Source organism: Grampus griseus (genome assembly GCF_964374135.1).
Source record: "Grampus griseus genome assembly, chromosome: 12".
NCBI classification, from domain to species: Eukaryota; Metazoa; Chordata; class Mammalia; order Artiodactyla; family Delphinidae; genus Grampus; species Grampus griseus.
The window spans coordinates 40801304-40825476 of record NC_139006.1 but is presented as its reverse complement, the minus strand read 5'-3'; the positions used below and the strand labels follow the sequence as shown (position 1 = coordinate 40825476).

Sequence of the window (24173 nt, the reverse complement as noted above, 5' to 3'; positions counted from 1 at the left end):
ACCAGGAAAACAGATGAGAGGGAAGAGGTCACTAGGATATTTCCCAATTACTAGCTATTCCTATCTTAATGATGAAGGTCAATATTGCTGCTGGACCATATATGCATCAGAGAACTTGCTACATCTTATGTTTGCTAGGTCTCTTTTGAGCGGGCAAACAGTACTCCTGGGCCGCCCCCTGCACTGTTAACCTACCACTGAGCCACTGGCTGGGTGCTCTGCCACTGCCCAGCCATCCACCGGAGCTCCATCAAATGCAGGCTCTCTGCAAGGGGAGCCAAGTGTTCTCCAAAGCCAAGCACGTTCTCTTCCTGTGCTAGCTAATCAATGCTAATCCTGTCACCAAGGGAAAATAACTGAGCTTCTGCTATAATGGACTACATGTGCAGGTTGTTTTAGAAGCTACAATTAGCTGTGCTTTTAGCATTGCCAGAAAGTAGGTGGGCTCATTTTGAAGCAGTGATCATTTTTACTGACAGCATTAGTAATCTAAGAAGTTATAAATTATGAAATGACATATATAAATCTGAATTTCAAAAGGAAACACTTCTACTCGTCTCTAAGAATCCAACAGTCCCTTGGATCCCCCCACTTCTTTTCTTGAATTCGATCCATTTCATTTCACTACTGTATCTAATGAGAAATTCCACTAACACCAGTTTCATTTTAAACTCTCATTGTAGAACGTGTCCTACAAGCTACATTTTTTTGTGACTGCTATAAACAGAATCAGAAATTTAGACTGTAGCCCAGGAAAATATGGTACTACCCTCTGAAACTGATGCCTACAATTGTCTTGTTTATATATGTGCACACACACAAAATACACACACAGTAGCAACTCAACCGATCTCTACTCACCTACATCTCCAGATTACCCAATATTAGAGGGAGAGAAATAGATGCTCCTCAACTACCAAACACTCCAGCTAGTTGGCTCTTCTCTGGTGTTTATTGAGAGAAGGGCAGTAATTGTACCCAAACATGTTTGTGCCTGTTCATTTTATTATTGCAATTATCAAATTCATTGCTTACTGTGTAAATAGATGAAATAAGAGTACAAAAAGTGTCATATATATGAAAAATAATTAAATGCTTTGAAAAATTGGTACAGGCACATGAACTTTAAAAGCTCCTTTAGGATTAGCGAGCATGAGATAATTGTAAGACCAAGAGCTTCCCCTCAGAGTGCTCTGCCAGTGACTTCACTCTCTGGCTCCTCCTTAAAGACCCTGATGCTCAAAATCACAGGAGTGCTTTATAGGTGAGGCTTATGCAAGAAAGCCCATGGAGAATCCATCAGCAAACTCACGAAAGGCAAGGCGTTGGCCTTACATCAAAGGTCAGAACATAATGTTTACTAGATGTTCTTTCAGTTTATAACCCCTTGCTTTAACTGACTTTCTAAATTAAATAATCACTGGTGTTGCATCCAGGTCCGTAAGAGGCCTCTCCAATACACCGATTTAGCTACTTCAAGTCCTTTTCTGATACTCAGTACTACATACATTTCTTTCCCAAGAGGGTTAAAACACTTGTTATAACATTTCCCAGTTGATGACAAACTGGTGAAGAAATGGTTGCCTTACTTAATCCTTCAAATGTGTTCCTTTTTCTGTATTTCTTATCTCTCTCTCAATGGCAGCAACATCTAGTTAGTGACCTGGAACATTTATAATTCCTCCCCCAACAACCAAAATTCAAATGAAAACCAAACAGTCCTGCTGATTCTACCTCCCCTTTCTCACGGATTGCCTCTGCCCTCGCAGCCCCCGTGTGGGTTATGACAACTGCTGTGTAACTTCTCTAGCTCCAGATTAACTGTGTATACCGCGCTCAGCGTTGGCTTTCTGAAACAAAAATCTTTCGTCACACCTCTGCTCAAAAACCACCAATGGCTTCCTACTGCCCAATGGGCAAGACTAATAATCTGGGGTTCTGTATAGAACACGGACCCACCTACTTCAACGACATCAGCCTCCATCATTGCTTCTAATACACCCTCTATGTGCAGCCAGGGAGGAGCTGAATACAGCACAAGCAGAGCCAGAGGCTGCTCCACCCGCCCGAGTGCCCCTAAGCCACCTCCCTACTCATCCTCAGGGCACCTCCTCTGACACTCCCCCAATTCCCAGAGGCCTCGGTTCAAGTCCCAGCTCTGTGAAGTGAGTGATCTTGAAAAACAATTTAATTCTGCCAAGCATCAGTTTTCTCATCTGTAAAACAGAAGGAAATGATAGTTCCTACCTCACAGGGTCAGAGGGAGGACCGAGTAATAACATGAGGCAAGCGCCTGGCACACTGTAAGTCCTCATCAAGGTTTGGGATCCTTGTCGTTATGGACTCAATGGTATCTTCCTCCACCTGCCACCAATTCACGTGTTGAAGTCCTAACATCCAGTGTGATGGATTTGGAGACGGGGCTTTCAGGAAGTAATTAAGGTGAAATGAGGTCATGAGGATGGGTGTCCAATCTGAAAGGACTGATGACCTTAAAGAGATTCCTCTCTCCTCTCTCCTTGTATTCAGAGGATAGGCCACACAAGGACATAGTGAGAAGGGGACCATCTGCAAGCCAGGAAGAGCTCTCACCAGAACCTGATCATGCTGGCACCCTGATCTTGGACTTCAGCCTCCAGAACTGTAAGAAAATAAATTTCTGTTGTTTAAGCCCCCTAATCCATGGTATTTTGTTATGCAGCCCTAGCAGACTAATACACCTGTTCTTATTTCCCTTCTCAGGATGTGACTCCATTTAAATTAGATACTGTGTGATCTTCCTCGCCAGACTGGTACTTCTTTGAGGGCAGGGAAAGGGTCTCTTCCTCTAAGACCTGCCACAGTGATTTGAACACAGTAGGTAGTCCATGAATGTTTAATTTATAAATGAAAATAACAGGAGTTCGATTTTAAGCAAACATTACCCTTCTAGTGTTGAACTGCACCCTTCTGGTGCTGAACTGTAAGAGCTAAATGTCATCACTAGACTTGCATTTGACTACTCAGAGAACGTGGATGTGTAGGATAGCAATGGTCACTTTTTTGTTCTATTTTTACTGACCCCAAGCTGAGGCCCCACCCACAGGGAAATCTCAATATGTGGCCAGTAGAAGGAAAAGAGATCAAATGTCTTTTCTCTTGACCTGATCTCAGGCACCTGCCTCCCACAGGTGCACATCAATGCAAAATGCCACAGCCCTTTGTGAGCTCCTTGAAGCGCTGAGTTCACAAAAGCAACTGTGCCACCAGCTACACTCTACTACCATCATACATTTGTACTTAATTTTGTATTTGAAAAGGGATTGTATCCAGTGTCTAAGTGCTAAATGTTACAATAACCAGTGAACACCGCACAGAATCTCCAACATATGCAACCCTTAAAACACGTCAGAAATACCAACTCATAGTCTTACCTAATCTTCCCAGGGAGACAGTTTATCCGAGACCAGGCAACACTACTTTGCAATACCCCAGACAAATCTCCTATCACAAGGGATCCACACACCTGAAGAGTGAGGGATGCATGACACATAGAGCAGGACCCCCAGTAAAACTCATGCTTGAAAGGAAGGACTATTCATGCATCATTTACTGGCTGAGCACCTACCACATGCCAGACATTAGGCTAGGTGCTGGGGATACAACAGTGACCCAATCAATGTTCTTAATCTCAAGGAGCCTAGTCTAGTGGAGGGAAGTATTACATTAGAGGATGCAGGCAGTGCTCACTTTAACAGCAGTGCAAGACCCCAAAAAGGACCATGCACGCTGAAACATGCAAAATCATCTTAATAATAAATGGGAAAAATTACAATTGTCCTGTGACCTTTAAAATTTTTTTTATCAAAACATTAAACCCACAGTGAACATCATACTCAATGGTGAAAGACTAAAAGCTTTTCCTCTAAGATCAGGCACAAGACAAGGGAGCTCACTCATCACTTCTATTCAACATAGTACTTGAAGGCATTCAAAATAGAAAGAAAAAAGTAAAATTCTCTATTTGCAAATGACATGACCTTACATATATAAATTCTTTAAAACACCATTTGAAAACTGTTAAAACTAATAAAATTCAAGGCTTCCCTGGTGGCGCAGTGGTTGAGAGTCCGCCCGCCGATGCAGGGGACATGGGTTCGTGCCCTGGTCCGGGAAGATCCCACATGCCGTGGAGCGGCTAGGCCCGTGAGCCATGGCTGCTAAGCCTGTGCATCCGGAGCCTGTGCTCCGCAACGGGAGAGGCCACAACAGTGACAGGCCCGCGTACCGCAAAAAAAAAAACCTAATAAATTTCAGCAAAGTCGCAGGATACAAAATCAACATATAAAAATCAGCTGCACTTCTACACACCAACAATCAATGATGCAAAAAGGAAATTAAGAAAACAATTCCATTTCCAATAGCATCAGGAAGAATAAAATACTTAGGAATAAATTTAACCAAGGAGGCAAAAGACATGCGCTGAAAAGCACAAAATGTTGCTGCAAGAAATTAAAGACACTGATAAATGGAAAGACATCCTGTATTCATGAAATCAGACGACTTATTAGTGTTAAAATGTCAATACTACCTGAAGCTATCTACAGATTGAATGCAATCCTTATCAAAATCCCAATGACATTTTTTGAAAAAATAAAAAAATCCATCTTAAAAATCATATGAAATCTCAATGGACCCCAAAAAGATCAAAATAATTTTGAATACAAAGTTGGAGGTTCCACACTTCCTGATTTCAAAACTTACTACAAAGCTTCAGTAATCAAAACAGTGTGGTACTGGCATAAAGACAGACAAAGACCAATGGAACAGAATAGAATATTCAGAAATAAAACCTCACATATATGGAAAAGCACAGATTTTTTTCAATAAATGGTACTGGGAAAAACTGGACATCCACATGCAAAAGACTGAAGTTGGATTTTTACCTTAAGCCATATACAAAATTGACTCAAAATGGACCAAAAATCTTAAATATTGGGTTGGCAAAAAAATTCGTTCAGTTAGTGAATATGTTGCTCAATAAAGTTCTTCATGAAAATGAAAAATGTCTTTAATTTTTACTTAAAACTGAACAAACTTTTTGGCCAACCAAATATAAGAGTGGAAACTACAAAACTCTTAGAATAAAGCATAGGAGGAAAGCTTCATGACAGTAGATTTGACAATGATTTCCTGGTTGTGACACCAAAAGCTCAGGCAACAAAACCAATAATAGATAAATTGGATTATATCAAAATTAAAACTTTTCTGCATTAAAGGACATTATCAACAGAGTGAAAAGGCAATCCGTGACATGAGAGAAAATGTGTGTGAATCATATATTTTATAAGAGGTTAACATCCAGACTGTATCAAGAATGCCTACAACACAACAAGAAACAACACAATTAAAATGGCAAAAGAGATGATGCCAGCAAGATGGCAGAGTAGAAGATGAGCTCACCCCTTCTTACGAAACACCAAAATCACAACTAACTGCTGAACAACCATAGAAAAAAAAAAACCACAGACAAAAAAACAAACAAAAACAAAAAAACAACACACTGGAACCTACCAAAAAAGATACCCTACACTCAAACACAAAGAAGAAGCCACAACAAGATGGTAGGAGGGGCGCAACAGCTATAAAATTAAATCCCATACCCAGCACGTGGTCAACTCATAATCTAGAAAATAATTATACCACAGAAGTTCTGTCACAGGAGTGAAAGTCCTGAGCTCCACATCAGGCTTTCCAGCCTGGGGGTCTAGCAAAGGGAGGAGGACCCCCCAGAGCATCTGGCTTTGAAGGCCAGTGGGGTTTGATGGCAGGAATTCCACAGGACTGGGGAAAACAGAAACTCCACTCCCGGAGAGAGCACACAAGGTCTAGTGTGCACCAGGACCCAGGGAAAAAAGCAGTGACCTCATCAGAGACTGGGCCAGACCTACCTGCTAGTCCTGGAGGGTCTCCTGCAGAGGCAGGAGTGGCTGTGGCTCACTGCAGGGACAAAGACACTGGCAGTGGCAGCTCTGGCGAGTACTCATTGGCATGAGCCCTCCTGGAGTCCACCATTTCCCCCCAAGACCTAGCCCCATCCAATAGCTTGTAGGCTCAAGTGTTGGGATGCCTCAGGCCAAACAACAAACAGAGCGGGAACACAGCCCCACCCATCAGCAGATAGGCTGCCTAAAGTCTTTCTGTGCATGGCCCTACCACCAGAGGGACAAGACCCAGCTCCACCCACCAGTGGGCAGGAACCAGGCCCTCCCACCAGGAAGCCTGCACAACCCTCTTAGACAGCCTCATCCACGAGAGGGCAGACAGCAGAAACAAGAAGAACTACAACGCTGCAGCCTGCAGAGCGGAAACGGCAGTTACAGAAAGTTAGACAAGATGAGATGGCAGAGGAGTATGTCCCAGATGAAGGAACAAGATAAAACCCCAGAAGAACAACTAAGTGAAAAAGAGATAGGCAAACTACCAGAATAAGAATTCAGAGTAATGATAGTGAAGATGATCCAAGATCTCGGAAAAAGAATGGAGGCACAGATTGAGAAGACACAAGAAATGTTTAACAAAGGCCTAGAAGAACTAAAGAACAAATAGAGATAAATAATAACTGAAATGAAAACTACACTAGAAGGAATCAGTAGCAGAGTAACTGAAGCAGAAGAAGAGATAAATGAGCTGGAAGACAGAATGGTGGAAATCACTGCTGTGGAACCGAACAAAAAAGAATGAAAAGAAATGAAGACAGTCTAAACCTCTGAGACAACATTAAATGCACCAACATTCGCATTATACAGGGAACCAGAAGGAGAAGAGAGCGTGTAAGGACCTGAGAAAATATTGGACGAGACAATAGCTGCAAACTTCCCTAACATGGGAAAGGAAACAGTCACCCAAGTCCAGGAAATACAGAGTCCCAGGCAGGATAAACCCAAGGAGAAACATACCAAGACACATAGCAATCAAAGTGACAAAAACTAAAAACAAAGAAAAAATATTAAAAGCCAACCAGGGAAAAGCAACAAATAGCATACGAGAGAATTCCCAATACGAGGGAATTCCCATAAGGTTATCAGCTGATTTCTCAGCAGAAACTCTGCAGGCCAGAGGGAGTGGCACGATGTATTTAAAGTGATGAAAGGGAAGAACCTACAACCAAGAATGCTCTACCCAGCAAGGCTCTTGTTCAGATTTGACAGAGAAATCAAAAGCTTTACAGACAACCAAAAGCTAAGAGAATTCAGCACCACCAGACAACCTTTGCAACAAATGCTAAAGGGACTTCTCTAAGCAGAAAAGAAAAGCCCACTACTAAAAAAAGAAAATTACAAATGGAAAAGCTCACCAGTAAAGACAAACATAAATAAAGGTAGGAAATCATCTGCACACAAATATGATATTGAAACTAGCAATTGTGAGAAGAGGAGAGCACAGATGCAGAATATTAAAAATGCATTTGAAATTAAAAGACCAGCAACTTAAAACAACCTTGTTTATATACAGACTGCTATATCAAACCCTCATGGTAACAACAAACTGAAAATCTACAACAGATACATACAAAAAAGAAAAAGGAATCCAAACACAACACTAAAGTTAGTCATCAAATCACAAGAGAACAAAAGAGGAAGGGAAGAAAAAAGACCTACAAAAACAAATCCAAAACATTAAGAAAATGGCAATAGGAACATACATATCAATAATTACTTTAAAGGTAAATGTATTAAAAGACACAGACTGGATGGATACAAAAACAAGACCCATATATATGCTGTCTAGAAGAGACCCACTTCATATCTAAGGACACATACAGACTGAAAGTGAGGGGATGGAAAAAGGTATTCCATGCAAATAGAAATCAAAAGAAAGCTGGGGCTTCCCTGGTGGCTCAGTGGTTGAGAGTCCGCCTGCCGATGCAGGGGACATGGGTTCGTGCCCCAGTCCAGGAAGATCCCACATGTGAGCGGCTAGGCCCGTGAGCCATGGCCACTGAGTGTGCGCGTCCGGAGCCTGTGCTCCGCAACGGGAGAGGCCACAACAGTAAGAGGCTCACGTAACGCAAGAAAAAAAAAAAAGCTGGAGTAGCAATACTCAGATAAAATAGACTTTAAAATAGACTATTACAAGAGACAAAGAAGGACACTACATGATGATCAAGGGATCAATCCAAGAAGATAATAACAATTGTAAATATATATGCACCCAACATAGGAGTACCCCAATATATAAAGCAAATACTAACAACCATAAAAGGAGAAACTGACAGTAACACAATGATAGTGGGGGACTTTAACACCCCACTTTCACCAATGGACAGATCATCCAGACAGAAGATCAATAAGGAAACACAGGCCTTAAATGACACATTAGACTAAATGGACTTAACTGATACTTATAGAGCATTCCATCCAAAAGCAGCAGAATACATTCTTCTCAGGTGCACGTGGAACATTCTCCAGGGCTGAACACATGCTGGGCCACAAAGTGAGCCCTGGTAAATTTAAGAAAACTGAAATCCTATCAGTCATCTTTTCCAACCACAATACTAAGAGACCAGAAATCAACTACAAGAAAAAAAACTGTAAAAAACACAAACACGTGGAGGCTGAACAATATGCTACTAAACGACCAACAGATCACTGAAGAAATCAAAGAGGAAATCAAAAAATACATAGAGACAAATGAAAACAAAAGCACGACTATCCAAAACCTATGGGATGCGGCAAAAGCAGTTCTAAGAGGGAAGTATATAGCAATACAATCTTACCTCAGGAAATAAAAATCTCAAATAAACAACTTAACCTTACATCTAAAGCAACCAGAGAAAGAACAAACAAAACCCAAAGTTAGTAGAAAGAAATAAATCATAAAGATCAGACCAGAAATACATGAAACAGAAATGAAGAAAATAGAAAAGACCAATGAAACGAAAAGGTGTTTCTTTGAAAAGATGAACAAAATTGATAAACCTTTAGCGAGACTCATCAAGAAAACAAGGGAGAGGGCTCATATCAATAAAACTAGAAATGAAAAAGGAGAAGTTTCAACAGACACCACAGAAATACAAAGCATCATAAGAGACTGTGATGAGCAACACATAACTATGACTATCTCAAGCAACTCTATGCTAATAAAATGGACAACCTGGAGGAGATGGACAAATTCTTAGAAAGGTACAATTTCCCAAGAATGGACCAGGAAGAAACAGAAAATATGAATGACCAATCACAAGTACTGAAATTGAAAATGTGATTAAAAACTTCCAAAAAACGAAGTCCAGGACAAGATGGCTTCACAGGCAAATTCTATCAAACATTTAGAGAAGAGTTAACACCTATCCTTCTGAAATTATTGCAAAAAACTGCAGGGGAAGGAATACCCCCAAACTCATTCTATGCGGCCACCATCACCCTGATACCAAAACCAGACAAAGATACCACAAAAAAAGAAAATTACAGACCAGTATCACTGATGAACACAGATGCAAAAATCCTCAACAAAATACTAGCAATATGAATCCAACAATACATTAAAAGGATCATACACCATGATCAAGTGGGATTTATCCCAGGGATGCTAGGATTTTTCAATATCCACAAATCAATCAGAGCGATACACCACATCAACAAACTGAATAAAAACCATTTGATCATCTCAATAGATGCAGAAAAAGCTTTTGACAAAACTCAACACCCATTTATGATAAAAATTCACCAGAAAATGGGCATAGAGGGAACATGCTTCAACATAATAAAGCCCATATATGACAAGCCTACAGCTAACATCAACCGGAGAAAGAACAAACAATAGTGAAAAGTTGAAAGCATTTCCTCTAAGATCAGGAACAAGACAAGGATGTCCACTCTTACCACTTTTATTCAACATAGTTTTGGAAGTCCTAGCCATGGCAATCAGAGACAAAAAAGAAATAAAAGGAATCCAAATAGGAAAAGAAGAAGTAAAACTGCCACTGTTTGCAGATGACATGATACTATACACAGAAAATCCTAAAGATGCTAACAGAAAACTACTAGAGCTCATCAATGAATTTGGTAAAGTTGCAAGATACATAATTAATACACAGAAATCTGTTTCACTTCTATACACTAACAATGAAAGATCAGAAAGAGAAATTAAAGAAACAATCTCATTTACCATCACATCAAAAAGAATAAAATACCTAGGAATAAACCTACCGAAGGAACAAAAGACCTATGTTCAGAAAATTTATTATAAGACACTGACGAAAGAAATCACAGATGACAGAAACAGATGAAAAGATATACCATGCTCTTGGATTGGAAGAATCAATATTGTCAAAATAACTATACTACCCAAGGCAATCTACAGATTCAATGCAATCCCTATCAAACTACCAATGGCATTTTTCACAGAACTAGAACAAAAACTCTTAAAACTTGTATGGAGACACAAAAGACCATGAATAGCCAAAGCAATCTTGAGAAAGAAAAACAGAGCTGGAGGAATCAGGCTCCCTGACTTCAGACTATACTACAAAGCTACAGTAATCAAGATAGTATGGTCCTGGCACAAAAACAGAAATATAAATCAGTGGAACAAGACACAAAGCCCAGAAATAAACCCATGCACCTATGGTCAATAAGTCTACGACAACAGAGGCCAAAACTATACAATGGAGGAAAGACAGTCTCTTCAATAAGTGGTGCTGAGAAAACTGGACAGCCACATGTAAAAAACATGAAATTAGAACACTCCCTAACACCACACACAAAAATAAACTCAAAATGGATTAAAGGCCTAAATGTAAGAACAGATAATATAAAACTCTTAGAGGAAAACATAGGCAGAATACTCTATGACATAAAAGACATCACAGTAATATCTTTTTCAAGCTGTCTCCTAGAGTAATGGAAATAAAAACAAAAATAAACAAATGGGACCTAATTAAACTCAAAAGCTTTTGCACAACAAAGGAAACCAAACAAAACGACAACCCACAGAATGGGAGAAAATATTTGCAAATGATGAGACTGAGATTAGTCTACAAAATTTACAAACAGCTCATGTAGCTCAGTATCGAAAAAAAAACCCAATCAAAAAATGGGGGGAAGATCTAAACAGACCTTTCTCCAAAGAAGACATACAGATGGCCAAGAGGCAGATGAAAAGATGCTCAACATTGCTAATTATTAGAGAAATGCAAGTCAAAACTACAATGAGATATCATCTCACACCAGTCAGAAGGGCCATCATCAAAAAGTCTACAAACAGGGCTTCCCTGGTGGCGCAGTGGTTGAGAGTCCGCCTGCCAATGCAGGGGACACAGGTTCGTGCCCCGGTCTGGGAAGATCCCACATGCCGTGGAGCGGCGGGGCCCATGAGCCATGGCCGCTGAGCCTGCATGTCTGGAGCCTGTGCTCCGCAACGGGAGAGGCCACAACAGTGAGAGGCCCGCATACCACACACACACACAAAAAGTCTACAAACAATAAACGCTGGAGAGGGTGTGGAGAAAAGGGAACCCTCCTAGACTGTTGTGGGAATGTAAACTGCTAACAGCCATATGGAGAACAGTATGGAGGTTCCTTAAGAAAATAAAAACAGAGCTACCATATGATCAAGTAATCTCACTCCTGGGCATATAGCCAGAGAAAAACATGGTTCAAAAGGATACATGCACTCCAATGTTCATTGAAGCACTGTTTACAATAGCCAAGACATGGAAGCAACCTAAATACCCATCAACAGAGGAATGGATAAAGATGATGTGGTACATATATACAATGGAATATTAATCAGCCATAAAAAAGAATGAAATAATGCCATTTGCAGCAACACAGATGGACCTGGAGATTATCATACTAAGTGAAGTCAGACAGAGGAAGACGAATATCATATGGTATCGCTTATATGTGGAATCTAAAAAAAAATTATACAAATGAACTTATTTACAAAACAGACTCACAGACTTAGAGAACGAACTTATGGTTACTAGGAGGGATGAGTGGCGGGAGGGATAGACTGGGAGTTTGGGATTGACACGTACACACTACTATATTTAAAAAAGATAACCAGGGGCTTCCCTGGTGGCGCAGTGGTTGGGAGTCTGCCTGCCAATGCAGGGGATGCGGGTTCGTGCCCCGGTCCGGGAGGATCCCACATGCCACTGAGGGCGGCTGGGCCCGTGAGCCATGGCTGCTGAGCCTGTGCTTCCGGAGCCTGTGCTCTGCAGCAGGAGAGGCCACAGCGGTGGGAGGCCCGCATACGGCAAAAAAAAAAAAAAAAAAAAAAAAAAGATAACCAACAAGCACCTACTGTATAGCATGCGGAACTCTGCTCAATATTCCGTAATAACCTAAATGGGAAAAGAATTTGAAAAAGAATAGGTACATGTATATGTATAACTGAATCACTTTGCTGTACACCTGAAACTAACACAACATTGTTAATCAACTATGCTCCGATATAAAAAAAAATTGTTTAATTTTTTTTAAATGGCAGAAGACATGAATAGAGACTGCTCCAAAAAAGATATACAAATGGCCAATAATCACATGAAAAGATGCTCAACATCACTAATCGTTAGGGAAATAAAAATCAAAACCACAATGAGATATCACTTTACACCCATTAGGATGGCTAATGAAAAAAAAGTTAGAAAAAAATAGTAAGTGTTGGCAAGGATGTGGAGAAATTGGAACCCTTGTGCACTGTTGATGAGAATGCAAAATGGTGTCGCCACTATGGAAAACAGTATGATAGTTGCTCAAAAAATTAAAAGTAGAATTGTCCTGTGATCCAGCAATTCCACTCTGGGTATATACCTCCCAAAGTTGAACACAAGGTCTCAAAGAGACACGTATACCCATGTTCATAGTAGCATTATTCACAATAGCTAAAACATGGAAGCAACCCAGATGTCCTTTGACAATGGATGGATAAACAAAATGTGATACATACACACACACACACTATTCTGCCTTAAAAAGGAAGGAAATTCTAACACATTTTATATCATGGATGAAACTTTAAAGACATGCTAAGTGAATACCCCAGCCACGCAAGGACAAATACTTATGATTCCACATATATGAGGTTCCTAGAACCATCAAATCCAGGGAAATAAAATGGAAGGGTGATTGCCAGGGACTGAGGAGAGGAGGAAGTGAAGAGTTTAATGGGTACAAATTTCAGGTTGGAAAGATAAAGTTCTGGAGACGGATGATGGTGACAGCTGTACAACAATGTAATTGTACTTAATGCCACTGAACTATACTCTTAAAAATGGTGAAAATGGTAATTTTATCTTATGTATATTTCACAATTTAAAATTTTTTAAACCTTAAAAACTTACTATCAGTTATAAATGTATAGGAAAATTAAAAATAGTAAAATTTACATTCACTTAGTAGCCTGTAATTGAAAACATTTAATGCTCAGAAACACTGAGCATTAAAGTGTTTTACTTCTCTGTAAAATATGTATCCAGAGTGTTTGAACAGCACTTGCTTTCTTTTTGTCAGATAACTCATGATGCAGGGGGAGCATTTTTGCTACTACGCCTCGGTGAACTGTCCTCTTTCTTACCAAGTCTGGATCAGCTTCCAACATTGTAGCCTCTGTGCCTTCAACGTTGTGAAGTATTTCTGAGATTCCTTTAATGTGAAGTTTTACATTCATCACCTCCTCTGGGACATCCTCATCTTTTCCCTTACAACCACTCTCCTCCTTTGTGTTGATAAGCTCGCCTCCACTGGGCACCCGTGGGAGTCTCGATGGCAGAGACAACAATCCCAGGTTAGCTATTCCTTCTATAACTCCATTCATATTTGATTCAAACTTCATTTCCAGCATGATCACCTTTTTCTCTGCTGCACTTTCATCTTCGTTGGTCAAATCCCTCTTTCAAACAGCCGTTTTTGTATAATGTCATGTGGGTTTATCACTATGAGACAAAGAGGCAACACCAATATACTCTGCTGTCTGTGTGGGAACTGAATAAAGGACGTGCAGTGCTCAATGACAGGCAGACTCTGAAACAAGTGATGTGACTGGCCACTGATCATGATGTGCGTCTGTTACATCCGTGGTGATCTGTGGGCTGAAGAGCCAGCAGCTTGTGCATAGTTACTCACAGCACACACACAGGTGAAACTGAAATGGGAACCGTGTTTTGGGGGGTACTGGTTATTTAACTAACCCCTGGTAACTGAAATCCATGCATATTAGAACCAAGCAAAGCAAGTGCTGTATGTGTATAATTACAAACTGAGGTAAGAAGCCCAGAGGAAAGGAACGTGATTCTTAGCGAATCTTCACGAATCTGAAAGAAGTCAGAGTGACTAGAAGTCAGAGTAAGGGAAGGGCACAGCCGTGCAACATAAGGCTACAGAGTGACATGACTGATCAAAGTGTTGATGTTTTAAATGAAGGTTAATATCGATTCTAAAGCTTGTTAAAATGAAAATCACTGTCAATTTAAAGCTATTTTACTTTTCCATTTTTACATAAACCACCATATGAAAAGAGGAGCTATAAGCTATTTTGTAGCATGAGCTTCTTTGGCTTTGTACAGCCCGAGCCTAGAAGCAACACAGTGAAATTATTTTAAAATATAAGAAAAAAAGGATTAAGCAGTAAATGGTCAAGGGCCAAACGAGGCAGGGCGAAGCCATACCACAGAGATGCTGTCCTGATCCTGAGAGGAGGAGGAGGTTATTTTAATTTCCTGGGACTGCTGTAATAAATTGTCACAAACTTAGTGCCTTAAAACAATAGAAATCTTTTCTCTCCCAGTTCTGGAGGCCAGAAGTCCAAAAACAGTTTCCCTGGGCTGAAATCAAGGTGTGGGCAGGGCTGGGCTCCCTCTCGAGGCTTTAGGGAGAATCCATGCCTTGACTACTCCAGCTTCCGGGGACTGCCTGCATTCCTGGGCTTGTGGCTGCCATCACTCCAATCTTCATGGCGAATGTCTTCAAATTTCTTCTCTCTGCTCTGTTTTCGCGTTTTCAGAGCAGTCTTCTCTATGCGTGTGAAATCTCCCTCTGCTTCCCTCTTACAAGGATATGTGTGATTGCATCTATCCGATCCAGGAGGATTGGCTATCCACCCAAATAATCAAGGATAATCTTCCCATCTCAAAATCTTTCACTTCATCACGCCTGCAAAGACCCTTTTTGTGGCCATCTAAGTTAACACTCAGGGGAGTTCCAGGGATTAAGATATGGATATCTTTGGGAGGACCATTTTTCAGCCTACCACTGAGGCCATGAAAGGGTTCTTAGCAGAGGCAATATAATTAGACACAAAAAGATCACTCTGGTGGGGGTGGAGGAGGGACAGAGAGGAAAAGAGGAAGCCAGCTGGGCTCTGCAATTGTCCAAGGAGCGGTGGCTTGGACGAGGTGGTGGTGAAGAGAAGTGAATGGACTCAAGAGATAGGAAGGAAAACTGGCAGACACAGAAGGTGAGGAAGAGAGGTGCCTAGAGGACCTTCAAGACTTCTGGAGTCTATAACCTTGTTGCACGTGGTGCCACCCATGGAGCTTGGGAACATCAGAAGAGCAGATGTGCAGGAGACCATGAGGCTAAACAAGTGACCTGCAAGACTGCTGGGGGATGCCAAGCAGCACAACAATAGGGTTCTTTGCAGAGGAAGCAGGAGAAACAGCATACGCTCTGGGGTTGGGGCCAGATCTCCCACTCAAAATCTTTTTAACTCGGGTCCAGTAAGACTTCATTTTGTCCCAAGCAAAGTGACAGTGGTAATACTTATCCTCAGGGCTGCTGAGAGAACTGGGATTAAGGGTAAAATTCACGAATCCCAGCGTGTATTGATGGTAAGCACTGATCACCCACTTGATTACCATTCACTGCCGTTCTCTGCCTGATCAGTAATGCAAGCAAAGACCAAGTCCGCTGTGTGATTATATGACTGTAACACTTCTTACTTTATTCTGATTCCTCTCTAGCTTTGCTAATTCGTATTCGTTTATTGCTAAAGCCTGATGCTCATTTAGAGTTACTGATGTATTCTGAAAATAACTCATCAGGCTAAATAAAGTCAATTTTTTCTACAGTTTTTCTAATTGTGTCATTAACGTGTATCAAATATCTTCCTAACTCATCAGTATTTAGTTCCTTCTCTATCTTAAATCATACAAATAGATAATCAACTCAATCATCTCCCTTCTACATTAACAGCAGATGGAACCAGCATCGATAAACAACTTAAAAAGAGATCATCCAAACTAAATATTATCAACTAGCTAAAAAGCCTTTCCAATCACCTGTTCAAAAAGGCTTATTTTTTAAGTAACAAAATTGTGTTTTCATTAATTTTCTCATCTTTAAATTATCACAGGGTCCTTTTATTACGTGTGGCAATAATCCACAAACCGCATGAACACTTTGAGGATTAAACACACTCGGCTGTCTAGACAAGCAATTCAAACACTAAGTTATCTTAGATAATCACTTAGAAATTTTAGGAGATTTCTCTATTTTTCTGTTAAAAAGGCATTTTCAAAGTGAAACTAGAAACTTATTCTTCATAATAAAATTTTAGTAAACTAGTGCTCAGTAAACAACTCTGAACTTCATAAGAAAACGTCTCTCACCAAAGCACCTACTTTTTCCTGTAGTTTTCAGCGGAGCACAGGGCAGGAAAACTTCATTTGGGTTTAGTTCATTATTCATAAGCTTCCTTAACTATAAACTTAGACTTGAACTGAATAGCTCCTTGATGAGGTTTTGTTTTACTTTGAGATAAAACAACATTCTTCTATCAAGAGAAAAGCTCACAATTTCAAGTTAGCCTCAACTACCCTCTCTCATGAGCCCAGCTCTGATCCAAGATGCCACAGAAGGGATACAAAAACCACTCAAACCATTCTGTCATTTGTTGCTATTTTTACATTGGTAATTGCTCCAGAACAAGAATACATTGGAATTTCACCACAGCAGGTCCTGACACTTGGCTAAACTACTTCAGACAGCTGTTTCCACTCTCCCATGGCCCTTCCCTCCTTTTTTCCCTGTGATATTTCAAGAGGAGTAATTTCCAGCTCAATGTGTAATTTTAGTAATTCAAGGTAATGAGTGTCTCACCCATCATCAATACACAAAGCCCGAAAAACTTGTGGATGCCCGTGGTTGAGAGCTGAAGCAAATGGCATTCCAGATATAAACTCTTGTTCTTTTCTGAGCAATTAAGTTGTTGCAAACCTTGCTATTGTCCAGGAGCTAACCAATTTCTCCCACAACTGCAGTCCTACAAAAGCCAGCCCCATTTCGCCTTGGGTAGTTCGAGAGTCACAACATCAGACAAGTATGCAACTGATGGATGCAACGTGATTCTTTTTTTTTTTTTTTTTTTTTGCGGTACGCGCACCTCTCACTGTTGTGGCTTCTCCCGTTGCGGAGCACAGGCTCCGGACGCGCAGGCTCAGTGGCCATGGCTCACAGGCCCAGCCGCTCTGCGGCATGTGGGATCTTCCCAGACCGGGGCACGAACCCGTGTCCCCTGCATCGGCAGGTGGACTCTCAACCACTGCGCCACCAGGGAAACCCGCAACGTGATTCTTTATTTTAGACCCCAATAAAGTTGAGGGTGAGCATGATTTACAAGACACAAAGATATCAAGTTCCTTTTTGCTCCAGAGATGAGCTGACAACACATAACTAGAGATTTTGCAATTCCCTATTCAAAATGAAGGGGGTAAAAGCACTTGAAGCCTTGACAGTGACTCATTATCCTGGAAGCGGTCCCAAAGCGGCCATGCAGCATGGATTTCCATGTAATCCAATTGCCCCTCAAACCCCAAATTTCTGTCATTTAGTAAATTCAACTTGGATTTGAATACAAAATATCATTTTCCCTCATTTTCTGTCCACTTAGAATAGGACCAAAAATTTTACTTGACAGAGATAAAGTGATACAAACATTTAAAAATCTGTTTATCTGGTGAATGACTTACACCATGGAAGTAAAACCTGAAGGAGGGCTGCTGTAGCCATGAGGCGAGGAAGTGAATTCCAAAGCAAAAGGCGTCTATCTAGATAAGGAGGCCAAAGTGGGAAGAACAGCAAATAATGCTTATTAACCATGGGAACCCAGAAAGAGACGCATCATGCTCAGATTCACGTCCTAGAAGAGCTCCACCTGGAAGGAATACAATGGTGGAATCAAGCATGTAAAAAACAGATTGAGCTAACACGTACTGTGGGATGCAGTGGATGGCGTGGCTGTGGCTGGAAAGACACAGGTCCTGCATGCTGGCTCCGCAATGAGAATAAAGAAGGGAAGGGACCCCAGTAGTTCTCCATCCCCCGGAGGAGCAGAAGAACCTGCACTGACATCCCTTCCTGGAGCTCTAAGAGCCCTAGAAGCAGCCGTGTGTGACCTGGAAATGCTGGCGTTCAGAGGCAGCAACCGGTGAGGCCAACACTGGAGGAACCCCGCGGTGCGCTCTGCCCTCGCACCCAGGGTCACAGACATACTGGGGGCACTGCCTCCTCCAGCACGTACCCTCTGCAGCAGCCCTGCCAGCCGCGGCTTGCCTCCCCTTCCTGCTGCTCCCAGCGGGCCCAGGATTTCAGCTGCAGAGACTGAACCTGGTCTTGAGCCCTACACCCCAAGCCTAGTACCTCTCAATGGAGGTGTTCTGGAAATCTGTGGCGGCCATTTTGGGGTAACACGATGACGGCAGCAGAATCGGCCAAGGACCCGAGACATCCTCAATGTGCAAGAGAGTCCCAAGTATCACCCCATGTCCCACACAACCTCTGAAGGTCTTTCCATTATTTAGTTCTGAAATCCACCGCCATTGACTTACAAGCACAAAATCATTCTGTCCTTGTTTAAATATACCCTTTCTCAAGATCTGTTCACAACTGTAGAAAACCATGTAACAGCCACACTGCTTGCGGCATCTGAGCTGCCAACACACCACAGCTACACCAGCCCGCGCCTGCCGCTATCACATGCCAGAATTTCAAAGGGATGTTGAAAACTCCTTTACGTATATTTAAAGCCAAGTTATTAAAGATCCATGAAATACTGGATACCAAGGATTTTCATTAATAAATTTCATTTTTGCCATCTATTAAGAATCGGTGGCACACTGAAATTTATATCAGGAGAACTGCACAGAGAATTTATTTATTGGGGGTTTCTTATTTTTCTACCTTACTCTGATACTGTCCTCAGGGTGACACACCTCCCACCCCACCCTAACTTCCCTATAAACTTTTTCCAATTCATCCTTTAATCCTAGAAATCTATTAAGGGCTTTGGTCTCCAAAGTACCGGGTTTGGGGAGGGATTTAAAGATGGGAGATCTGTTTTCTGAGACACTTTGTCAGCACACATCCCAGGTCCTAACGCTGTGAATTAATGATGCTGACAATAACCTGACACAGGCAGCCAGGTTCATTGCAAAAAATGCTTCCTCGTTTTCTCCACGTCAACAGTCCGTGGTTTGCCTTGGCATATCATGCCACTTCGCTTTAGGCTGTTTCCCGGCTTTCTCTTAACAAAGAACTGTCGTCTGTTACCTCTTTTATGTCAAGTGTATCTACTCTCTCATTTTTCTCCTATGGAATGGCTTCTGATCGTCTCTTAAATCCAAATTTATGCATTGTACACAGGTGCAAGCACCTAACTAGTCCATCTTCTGATGACGGTGTGCTGAGCATTTACATTGTGAAATACATGTAATTTTGTGTTATGAATTTCTTTTTACTTCTCCTTTATGATACTATTTGGGCATTCTACTGACTTTTAGACATTATACGTGTGGGCAGGTCATTTCATCTGTCAGTTTCATTTTAGGATCACAGAAAGGGAATTACACAATATTCTATCTGTTATAAAGAAAGGGCATTAGATTTGAGAGAGTCGAGAGCCATCCATCTGGAAAGCTTCCCCTCCCAACCTCCAAGTTCTTCCAGAGACCAGTTCTTCCTGAAATTCAGGACAGGGATCGTGGAGTCGAGAAGCTAGACTCCTGCCTTCTCCTGCCAGAGAGGCAAGTAACACCAGCATGTCATGCCGCCACCACCCGGGGTAATGCAGAGCGCTGGGGGAGGCTGATGGGAGCAGTGGAAGGGCTGGCCAGTGAGGGTAGGCCTCTGCCTGACCAGAAACAACATGGGGTGGAGGAAGGCCAGGTGCAGCTGAGACCCAGGGCCACTTCAGAAGCAGGAGACCTCATCAGAGCCTCCGATTTCCCTTTGATGGTGCCTGTCAAGACTGGCATGTGCTTGGCGGCAGCTCTGCTCCCCATCACCCCACACTATGCACTGGGCAGCCTGGATGCACCAAAGGGAAGAGACTGAGGAGCCAGAGAGGAGTCCTGCCACCTGCGTATGAGAAGCTGAGCATCAGTTCGGGGGTGCTTGGAGCCCCTCCACTGGGTCCAGACATGGCCACTGCACACGAGAATGCAGGAGGGCTTTGGGGAATCGAGGCTCCTGAAGGGCACTACCCCTGGGCTGCACGTGCAGATAACGGGGAGCTGACATGCCCATAAAACCTCTTGGACCCCACATGACCGCAGCGACCTCGGGAAGGTCAGGACCACCCGATGAGAAGTCTACCCATCTCGGCCCTCTCGCCCAGACAGGCAGCCGTGTGAACGATGCCCGTACATCACAGTGCTGGATAAAGAGGCAGAAGGATGCTGCAGCAGCGCCACCTTCTCGTGGAAATCTGAGCTGTGTCTTGAGTGACCAGTCAGAACTAGTTAGATAACACAAAAGTCTCCAGCATGACTAACCTGGAAGGAACCTAGAAAGAGGCAGGAGGGAGGCAGGGAAGCAGACAGGACAGATGAGAGCACATCCTACACCAAGCCAAGACCTCGGACTTCATCCTGAGGCCAGCTGGGAGCCACAGAGCATCTAAAGCTCGGGTGACACACTCCCCGCGGACAGGCCTCTCCGGTGGTTTATCAGATCGCCTGTGGGTATCAGAGGGTGGTTTGCAGATTTCTGGGGAAACTAACCCCAAATGACATTAGCAGCACACAGGTAAACTTCTCATAGTGTACGAGCTACAGAAGCGAGGTAGTGTAGTGCTGTGGTTAAACACTCAGGCTCTGCAGCCAGACACCCTGGGTTCAAAGCCAGCTCTCCCACTTACTGTGAAACCTTGGGCAGGTCATCCAATGTCACTGTGCTTCCCCCCCAGCCCCCCGTAAGAGGGAGGTGACAAGAGCACCCCTCACAGAGCTGTGGGGAGGATAGAGTGAGGATGAACACACGGGGAGTGCTGATGTGTGGCCTGGCACAGAGAAAGTACCACCTAGTATTTACCATTACGTGTTTATTTTTGATGCACCATTAGGAAAAATAAGTTACCTAAACCAGTGATTTCACAGATATTACGGCTCGGATAAGACTGAGTGTTAAAGTGACTCTTTCTGCAGCAGATTTAAAGGTATTAAGCGAGCAATGCCTGCCCGAAGCAGGGACACACTTCTCACCTTTGTGTCCTGCACACGGTGGACCTTCTCTAAGGGCTTTCTCCATCATAACGGCCCGTTTTCCTGTAAGACAAGAGTAACTCCCTGTTGTATATCTATTTCTTGTGTTCTGAAATTCTTGAGCAAGAAGGAAGAGATGGAGAAAGCAACCTTAGCTTAGGGGGAAAAGGGCGGAGACGGTCAACCAGCAACCACCTTTACACACAAAGAAGAACCCAGTCCCCGTCTTCAAATCAGACGTCAGAAGTCATTCACGCACATCTAGACAGCAAATTTACGAACAGCTTTCTAGAACATGTGTCTGTAACTATGTGTGATGACAAATGCTAACTAGACTCATTGTGCTGATCACTGCACAATATATACAAACATCACGTCACCATGTTGCACACCTGAAACTAGGGTGTTGCATGACAACTATACCTCAAAAAACATGCATGCAAAGTCACTTGTTCAGAAACTGGGATGCATTTCTCCGAATAACAAGGCTTCAAGTGGTGACTAGATCCCCAGGTTAGCCCACAAAGACCTATTCAATACCAAACCGGACCTCTGTTACCAGCTGAACAGCGTACTACAAATGTAAGGGACGGAGTAGGTGGAGGAAAAAGTCTAAGACGGAGATGAATTCCTCCCCAAGTAACCCCAGCCCCTTGCACGGGGCAGAGGCGGTGGTAAACCAAGTTTTGAAATAACAGCCGTCTACTTTCTGTGCTTCTCTTATCCTCTCTCCTCTCCTGGAGTCCTCAGCATGGGCCTCTTCAAATTCCCCCCCTGCTGTTGCTGGGTAAGTAGGAGGGTGACCCTGGCAAAGGAGACTGGGGTGTGAAAAATGGGATTTCAGGAGCTAAAAAAGTCTGTGCAAACTGTCTAAGCCCTGAAACACAATGGTGTGTTTGGGGGTCCACAGGGTGTTCCGTGTAACGAGAGGAAAGAGCACCTCAAGCCATCCCACCCCCACGGTACAGGTGGTCACTTTTTTCTGACAATTTCCTATATAAACTCTCCCGTTATCCTACAGGCGGCTGCATTTTTTTAAAAAAATTCCAATTAAGCCAAATGAATCTTTAATTGGGATCTTCTCAGACGGTGCAATCGTTGGGGGGGAAAAATCAGCCTTTTTCCAAACACACTGCTGAGTTGAGGAGGATGGAAAAGGGCAGCAGCTGAGTTTCCTCCCTGCCGCCAGTTCCCTACACCATTTCCCGCTTTCCCGTGCTTCTCCTCTTCCTGCATTTCTGCACCTATGGACTCTCCAGGGACTCTGGCAGCGAGGCCCAGGCACCCGGGCTCTGGGAGCAGCCAGATCATGCAGGAAACAAGGGCAGCCAGCAAGCTCTCCCTGGCGTCCAGAGCATCTGACACAGTGCTGGGCACACAAGAGGCTCCGACGCCTACTGGCTCAGTTACACAAGCCTTTTGAGTTTTTCCAGGGAGAACTACGGTTTGTACCAGGGGTCACGAAACTCTTTCTGTAAGGGGCTGGAGAGTAGATATTTTAGGCTTTGCAGGCTGTAGGCTCTGCATAGCTATTCAAAGAGAAGATACATAAATAAGCAAGTCTGGCTGTGTCCCAATAAAACTTTATTTACAAAAGCAGCCAGCCAGATTTGGCCCATGGGGCCTAGCCTGCAATCCCTGGATTATACTGAGCCATCTCTATGGTAAGACTGGCTCCATGATCGACACGCTCACAAATAAGGCCACGTGTCATACTGCTTGGTCATGTGTACCATAAACTGTGTTAAACAATTTAGGATCCATACATTCATTTTAAACATACACGTTACCGTGAATTTTTCTTGCTTTTTGTTTTTAATACATTTTTTGCCATTTTTATACTTTAAAATAAAGTGGAAAAGAAAAGTATCACAATTCCTAATACCGACTATGCACTAATTCTATATCAAGGCCTCATTTATGTATATTTGTCATCGGTGATCATTCACTTTAACCATTACATGCTTTTTGAGTTGACAATGACCAAACAGGGCTTTTTAAGAATATCTACAGCCAGAAAGTCGTAGTCATGTTGGCAGGGGTAAACAAGGCAGATGTTTTAGGGTCAGTTAAAGCAGATGGAGATGGTGACCTGAAGGGGAGGAGAGACAGGAAATGCCACACCTATGAAATAAGAACCACAAAGCTCTTCGGGCCAGGAATTCCAAATGTCTTCTGTTCTCCTCAGAGTTCAGTGTGTTTCACCTCTACTAGTCCTTCGATTAAAAAAGTAGTATCTCAAGCCAAAAAGAGAAAAAGATGGTGACACATTAGGATCCTGAGGCCCAAGGAGCCAGGTGTTAATTACAGATGCGACGGCCACACTGTGAAGGATGACGGTCATCGGAGAGCATGAGTTAACTAAACACTCTGAAAGGCAGAGCTGACTCCCAGCAAACATGGACCAACCAGCGGATCTGAGAAAAATCAAGCGTAGAAAAACCATCCAACGTGACAATCAAATAACACTAATAAGCTGGCAGCTCTCACCCCCCTTCTCCAGAAGCCATTTCACATCTCTCCTAGAGTTCCATTTCCACCCACCTCCGCTCACGTTCTCCTCCCTCCTCCCCTCCCCCACCCCAACTCTTCCTCCTTCAACTTACTCACTTTCACCCCATCATGGCGCTCAGCAACAGTTCCTCTGGAAAATTTTCCTTCAAGCTGGGCTACACATTCCTTCTCTCCAGTCCTACAGGCTACGTCTCCCAGC

The 24173-nt window shown here is 42.7% G+C and overlaps 1 protein-coding gene across 3 annotated transcripts in view; it reads right to left on the bottom strand.

Annotated features, from left to right (window-relative positions):
• TTC39C (tetratricopeptide repeat domain 39C) overlaps positions 1-24173 on the bottom strand; it is a 103330-nt gene that overhangs the window by 75612 nt on the left and 3545 nt on the right. The window contains exon 1 of one of the 3 annotated variants that reach the window (XM_082667448.1): positions 16604-16769. The exons of the other annotated variants lie outside the window; for them this stretch is intronic. The gene's annotated coding sequence lies outside the window, so the exon portion shown is untranslated. Of the gene's footprint in view, positions 1-16603; positions 16770-24173 lie in introns of those variants that run through there. 3 annotated transcript variants of the gene reach the window in all.